The sequence below is a fragment of the Pteropus vampyrus genome, unplaced genomic scaffold (assembly GCF_000151845.1).
Source record: "Pteropus vampyrus isolate Shadow unplaced genomic scaffold, Pvam_2.0 Scaffold152, whole genome shotgun sequence".
NCBI lineage: Eukaryota > Metazoa > Chordata > Mammalia > Chiroptera > Pteropodidae > Pteropus > Pteropus vampyrus.
The window spans coordinates 2,796,109-2,804,128 of NW_011888933.1; the positions used below are offsets into that span (position 1 = coordinate 2,796,109).

General features: G+C 36.5%; 1 protein-coding gene across 1 annotated transcript in view; it reads left to right on the forward strand.

The window, feature by feature from the left end:
* The window catches only part of INO80D (INO80 complex subunit D), a 66,361-nt gene that overhangs the window by 2,424 nt on the left and 55,917 nt on the right, over positions 1-8,020 (forward strand). The window lies entirely within an intron of this gene.

An 8,020-nucleotide genomic window follows, 5' to 3' on the forward strand; every position in this document is an offset into this window, starting at 1 on the left:
GCCTGGCGGGCGTGGGGTGGGGTGGTGGGGCGGTGAGGCGGTGAGGAGTCAGGTGCAGCCGCGGCCCGGAAAGTTTCCTTTTAGGCCCGAATGGGGGGTTGCCCTCCTTTGGAGGAGCCCTGGTGCTAGCGCTCGCGACCCCCGAGGGCGTGGGGGAGAGCACTCGGCTATTTTGAAACTCTTTGCCAGTTCCTGTCCATTGAAGGTACTCCGCCCCTGCACCCCTCGCCCGCGCCCCACCCCACTCCCCGGCGAGCCCTTCCAGGGCTGCAAACTCCAGCCCATTCCCCAGGAGCCCCCAGGCTGGGGAGAGGGCCTTCTCTTCCCGATTGGAAAAGTTTTCCAGGGATTTTTCTTAGCTTATTAGTTAGTGACTGGGCTGTTTTGCGGTGGGAAGGGAGGAGGTAAATTCAGGTTGTATTTCTACAGGGCAGGCTTTCCTAATAGCCTTTTTAGCCCTCACCCCAGAAACCGGGGTTATTTTTTTCAAATACAGCGCCTCCTCCCCCTTGCACCTCGGACTCCTGTGGGTCTCCAGCTCCCTTTTCTGCACAGCCCCTGTAAGGGAAAAACTGTAGGGAACGGTGAGGATACTGTCAGTGAGCGGGGCTGGGTTTTTGGAGCAGCCCCCAGTGTAGGAGTTTCCTGTCCTGTTTGGTCACTGTCCGGTGAAACAAACACATGAATGAACCCAAGGGGGAGACCCTGGTTGTCACAACGCTTGGAAGCATTAAAAATTAGGAGGGAGAGAAGGTGGGCAAGGCAGCTCCTGAACAAGGTGCACGGTTTGAAAATCAGTAGTTGATTTATTCTGATAATAACTATTTGGATTGATGTGATGTCTTATATTCGACCCAAGAAATAAAAAAAGAAAATGGGGGTTTTAAGGAAGGTGGTTATTGCTGCAACTCCGAAGGGTCTGTGGAAGAGCCCTCAGGGAACTGAACATAGCTGACACTGTGGTTTTGGTATTTTTTTCTTCTTCTATGTTTAAATGGATTCAATTTTAGCTATATTTTGGTGCCATGAGCTTTGAAAGCTGTTTTTTTTTTTCTTTTCTTTTTTTAAGTTAAATTTCCAAATCCTGATATCCCGGTTTTCAGGGATGGGATGTTTCCTGTGGCTACACTTAACCTTCTTCTGGTTGTTCTTTAGTGTGGAAGTTGGAATGCTAATGTACCCTGCGCCCCACTACCAACCTCCGGTGTGGGCATGTTTGGAGAGGTTATTTTTCTTCATTCATTTGTCGTTTTCCTTTCTTTTTAGTATACCTAGGGCAGTATGTTGTGTGTATGTATGTCCTGCCTGATGGCAGGCTGGCTTTCACTGGCAGAGGTGTTTCACATTCTGACCACTTAACCCCCAGAACACTATTACCCAGTGAAAAGCTGGCACTTTGCAGAGTAATGGATAACCCATGACTTGGTGGGTGCTTACTTCTGTCAGGCATGGAAGTGAGACTCCTGTGATTCTTACTGTGTCTTTTCCTATTGTCTGCCTAAAATAAAACCCCTTCTGTTTCTCCATAGTGATAGATAGCCAGCCATAAATGGTTTAGTACTGTGCTTAAGAAAAGCCTAATATTTGAGATTGTATGGATTTCATACAAAAATGCAAATTACATTTAATGGTTGTTTAATTTTATTGATTAATCGAAATTGCTTATTGATGTGGACATTTCCATATACTTGTATACTCCAGGTTGTTACTTTTATTATATCTCGTTCTTATTTGCTCAGCATATTGGTTGGAAGAAATTATTCTATAAGTCTCTTCATGGAACATTTTAAGGTTTAAATCTGTTTGCCCAGTAATTTGATATTTTTAAGGTATAGTGTCAACTTCATGTTCCTAAGCTTTCAAAAACCGTGGATGTATAAATCCCAAAAGTTTTGTACTTTTTCTGCTTTGTCCCAAACATATATTTAATTTCCTAATCTAGTCTCCACAAGGGCTACTTTATTTCTAAGGAATGGCGGGTTTGATATTTTTAACTTACATTTTATTTGAATCTATAAAAGGCAAATATTAAGGGCAAATATTGAATTAATTTTAAATTGGCTATAGTAATACATTTTCACTCTTAATTATTTAGTTTCAAAAAATAGGTGTTTATTTTCATTGATAAGTGAAATAATCAAGTTTTCTTTCCTCTAAAAGATTGTATAAGGAAATTTGTATACCCCACCCCAACTGTTTTTCTTAGCAAAACAACATGTCACTGCTATTTTTAGAAGAATGAATTTTAGTTTAGATGGATTTTTAAATTTCTAAGTCAGATCACCCAAAATTAAACAAGTCTTAAAAAAAAATAAATGCTGGATGCATTCATTTTTATCTGAGATGTTCCCCTCCAGGGTTAGCAGCTCTCACCATCCAGGTTTGGAACAATAGTTATGGATCTTGAGAGACCACTTAAGTCTTAATACAGTTAGCAGTGTTCTCATACATGTAACACCCTGTCTCTCCATACACACTTGGTAAGTTGTAAGCAGTAGGTGGATAGGTGAGACTGAGTTGGAGGCAGCAAATTATCCCCAAAGCAGATACTCCACTGCATATACAATGGAGTCACATCCAAGTCCATTTACTTTATGCTAATGTAACTCTGTCCCAGAGTCCCAACTTGTAATGCTGATTTTAGACAATGCTTTTGGCTATTTTGAGACACTTGCAAAGATACTCTGAACCAAAGTTTAAAATTCAAACCTTAGGCCTCTCTCTCTTTTGCCTCCTTCCACTTAAGATTGTTGGCTATTTGGTTCTGATTCTTTTCCACAATATGATTTGTTTTTTGAGATAGCTTTTCAGTTAAATTTTATTTGTAGCATGATATCCTCAACACATTTGGACTGGGCTTTAGTTCTCATCCCAGCTCTTCCACTGGATAGGTTACTTCATCCTTGGTTTCTTTATATGTAAAATGGAAATAACATTTTTTTGATGTAAGGATTAGATGAGATAGCCTATGTGCCTGGCTCTTAGTAGGATTTTGCTTAGATGTTAATTCCCCCAGTCCACCTTACCTTTCTGTTAGCACCACCTAGGTACTATTTCTCTTGTTTACTTTTTTTTTTCCTGACTAAAAGTAATACATGTTCATGTTCATCCCATTTAGACCTACTTATCCCACTCAAGAGATCATCATTCCTAACATTTTGTTGTTCTGTCTGTCTCTCTCTCAATTGTGTGTGCATATAACATAAACATAATCTTAGGACTTCCCATTTAACGACATCGTGTTGGTTAAAAGCTTGGGCTCTGGAGTCACACTGGCTTTGGATCCTACTTATGTGATTTGGACAAATTACTCAATCTCACTTTCAGTTTCTTCATAGGGTTGCTGTGATGATTAAGTGAGGAATTGCACATAAAGCCTTTAGAATGGTGCCTAGTGCATGACCTTTAGGTAATATTTTCCTCTATAGATTTTTAATATTTCTCAATGTGAATTTTTTCAGTGTGATTGAGTTCTTGACTCAGTACTAATAGTACCAGTGAGTATTTAAGTACAAGTAGATTGTAATTACCTTCATGGGGCAAATAAATATTTTTGTGCCATTAAAAAAATTAGCAGTATGTTCATAGAAACTTTCAGCAGCTTGATGCTAGTCTAATCTCTGCTGTTGAATTTTGAGTTGGCAAATGTAAAGTATACCAGTGGGCAAAGAAGGTACAGATTTACTTTTTCACTTCTAGCTCCTTTTAAACTCCGGAAGTAATCTGCCTGCCTGCCTGTGTGTGTGTCTGTGTTGCATGGATTTGAAGGCACTGAATAGTTTGTGGCTTTGGTGGCCTCACCTTGGGAGGGTGGGATGTTTACCTGAGGTGCTGGTAGGAGTTGCTCAAGCCAGTGCTCAAGCCAGTGCTCTCGTTCATTTAACAGTAACAGTGGGCTTTGTAATACAAAGACACATTCTCTGCCCTTGAGAAGTTTTTAGTCTAGTGAAAAAGAAAAAAAAAAAGCTGACACTTATAATAGTGAATGATAAGGGATAACTTTGCCTGGAGGAAGGAAACCTATTTATTTTGGCTGAGGAGCAAGCCTTAAAGTGCGGATTTTCCAGGGGTGTTTCTGCCCTAAGCAAATGGGAGGAGTTAGAAAGGCATTCCAGGAGGTAGGACCTGCAGGTATGAATAAATGCCTAAGGACACAAGAGTATTCTGTGTTGCAAATTGTAGGAGTTGTAGGAATAGAAATAAATAGTGGGAGAGGCGAGGTCTGCCTGGCCAGGCCCTAATGAGTTTAATGTGTTAGGCTAAAGAGTTTGGATTCCTTTTACATTTATAAGCAGACCCTGAAGGCTTTTGGCCAAATAACTTATTTATGTTTTAGAGGACTTGAGTTGTACAAAGAGAGGAATAAAGGAAGGCAAGACTGGATCTAGACCAGGGAGACTGCTGCCGAGAAGATATCGAAGGTTTGAAGGTAGTGGCAATGGCGGTGGCGATGGCGATGGCGATGGGGGTGGACAGAAGTGGAGAGGCCAGTTATAGAGGTAAAGTGATCTGTGTAGGTTAACTGGATGTAGATTTGGGAGTCATCCTTGTATAGATGACAGCTGAAGTTGTAGAAGTAGAAATGAGCTGCTGACATGAAAAAAATTAGTATATTTTGTGGGAAATTTTGGATTTTTATCTTATTTTGAGAAATTGAATGATCTGGAGACCTGGGCCTGCATTTTTTTTTTCTTTTTTAATCACAACAGATTACTGTAACTGGTTTGAGTCAACCTTCTTTCAAGAAAGAGAAAGTGGCCAACAGAGTTAAATGCTATAGAGAGGTCAAGTAAGATAAGGATGTCAAGTGTATATGGAATTTAGCAACAAAGAGGCCATTAGTTTCACATTCTTTGAAGAAAAGAACTTTGAGGAATATAGCTACAACTTAGTTTTTCTTCTTGTCCTGCACTATAGGGTTTCTGTAACAACTGAGAGTGACTGTGGTATGGATAGGAATTCAAAAAGCCTTTTTTGTAAAGGATGATTAACTGGAGCTAATAAGTGCTGTAACCAAATCAGACACTGCTCATTCCGCTAGTATTTCCCATTACAAGAACATTAGTATACAGAGGCTGTATAGAATGTAAAAAATATTTTTAATATTAGATTTTTAATAAGAATTATAAGAAACAATTCTCAGTGGATTCTGTTACTGTCTCCCCAAGAAAGCGGGAGAGCCTAACTTAACGGAGAATTACACTTTACTATTTAGAAAACCATTAGCAGCTGGAGAGTGCATTTTAGGTCTAGATTCTAGATTAAAATGATAATACCAATAAACTACTACTTACAGCTTCTAATAGTAGTTAACATTAAGTGATTACTGTGTGCTGGCTACTGTGCTAAGCATAGTTCATGAAATGTCTAATTCTCCTAAATGATTCAGTGAGGTGCATACTGTAATAATTCTCTATATATGAGAAAACTGAAACCTAAGTAACTTACCCAAGGTCATAGACCTAATAATTCACAGAACCACATTTGAGCACCATCTCTTATACCCACTAGAGCTAGTGAGGGCTTTTAACTTTTAACTGCAGCCTAAACTCTTCTTTACCTTTCTGATAAATCAGGTAAGGAACTCTAATAGCATAAAGACCATTTTAATTTAAATTTATAATGCAGACTTAATTGTACAGTGCTGTTTGAGTACAGTATTTGGCACATAATAGACCTTCAATAAGCATGTGTTTGATTTATTTAAAAATATTCTGGTTTGAACTTTATACTGAATACTGTTTATATTTTGGGGTGATAGGCAGTTTTTCTCACTGATCTCTCTCTTCCAATCATATCAATTATAGATTTTCATTTCTAATTTTACTACTCACATTGGTGTGTGGGATACTAGGTTTTTTTAAACAATATACTTTTTTGTTTAGTACTTTATTACACTTTTGTGTTCCATGAAGTCGAATTAAAATTCATTTTTTTAAAAAACTTAAAATGTGGGGGAGGAGGTATTAAGGCTTTAAAGTATGTGACTTTGGGAAAAGTAAATATTCTTTTCATTTGTATTAAATATATCAGAAAACTAACATTCTGAGAATTTAGGTTCATGCTGGATTTTAAAAAAATAAGGTATGTTGTAGGTCTAGGCTCTTGAAAGGGGGTAGAATATTAAAGCCCAAATGGCAATTAGGGGAAAATACTGTGGCAGTGAAATGAACATGCTTCTGAAACAGGAGACTCAAAAGAACAGTAATGACATACAGAGATTCCACATGGAGGTGATAAAGCAGTAGTCCCAAAGAGAATAATGTTCATATTTCTGTCAGTTGGTGTATGGTTGCTGTTGGAAGACTGAAAGGGCTGTAGGGTTGCTTTTATTAAAAGCTTATCTTTCCTACTTTTCTCTGTGCTAACGTCTTTTTCCTCTGTATTTGCCCGTTATACCTGTACTGGGCACAGAATTGTTTTTTTGGTCCAATTAAACTCAGCATATATATAAATGGGGATTTTTTTTTTTTTTTTAAGATTTCATACCTAATCCTATTTTCTATTCTTGAATTCCAGTATATGGATATGTTCACTGTGGAAATATTCTTTCTGTGAGACTCTTCTCAGTAATAGTTAATTTTACTTTTTGGTAATAATTAAATAAGAGTATATTCTACTGCTACTCTAAAGTGCTAATTACCTGCATTCTTTCATTTAAGGGAGCATAGATCATTTATAGTCTAGGCAAGTTATTTCCATAGCTGAAGATAATATCTGCTATAGCTGTTAATAAATTTAGTCTAGTTAGGATATTTTTTCCTTCTTTTTTAAGTGATATTCGTCATGTATTAAAAGGGAAAAACTTGAAGGAAACTGGACTTGGGTGGTAAACACACAATACAATATACAGATCTCAAATGATAATGTACACCTGAAAATTATATAATTGTATTAACCAATGTTACCCCAATAAACTTAATTAAAAAATAAATTTTAAAAAAAGTAAAAAAAAAAGAAAAAGGAAGAACTTACATATAGCTTTTCTTCATGAGTTAGACATGCAATAGTATTTAAATATTAGGGTCTATATGACATTTAATTAAGATCATGTGGACTTTTATATATTCTATATTTCTTCTCTTTATACTTTACAATAAATTTCAAAGAGTGAAGGCCATGTGAACTTCACCTTTGGTGGATTGGTGGATTAGGGGTAAAGAACTTCAGTTGTGGGATGCTAGAGATAATGAAAAAAATGTAGATTTTTTTTTCTCCTGAGATTTGCCTTAGTGTTTTTGTCATGATTTCTTCTTTCATTAAAAAGGAAAAACATATTAAAATAGAGACGAGAAGATGAATAGTTGTTTCTAGTTTATAGACAAAGTGATTTTGATATTAAATAATAGTCACTTAGAAGGAAATTAGATTTCAATGCAGAGGGCTGTTTCCCCCAACATTCTTTTCTTTTATGGTATATAAAGTGAGTCTGAATATATCAGGGAATTGAAAATATAAGTATAAAAATTAAGTTGAGTTTTTATTAAGAGATTTAAAAATGGAGAACAGTTTGTCGTTCAAAAGGAAGATGTAAAGAATGATATAATGTTGGCTTTTAGTAGGACTTAAAAACATTAAAAATCAAATGAGAAGAAAAAATTAATCACAGATGTAAAAAAATTAAGGTTTAAGAGAAGTTTATAAGATTTTGAAATTAAACACCTTTTTGTAATGGCATAGAAGTGATTAGCAAAAGCTTTGGCACCTTGTGGCAAATACTGAAGATGATTGGATAAATTAATGAATTCTTAGAGTTAGAAGGAAGTTGAATAGGCAAATTTTAATGTGTTCTTATATTTTTTTAACATTTGCTAAATAGACATTGGGTAACAAATTATATGGCATCTGCTTGATGAAATATTTGATGTTCATGAGAGGAATATTAAAAAATTTTAAAGCTTCTAAATCATGCTGAATTTCTCTTGGCATATGACTATGGCTATTAGAAATTACTGTATAGGTTGTCTAAAGCACCAGTTTAATTTTTAAAATTATTTAAAGATCAGTATTGATTAGACAA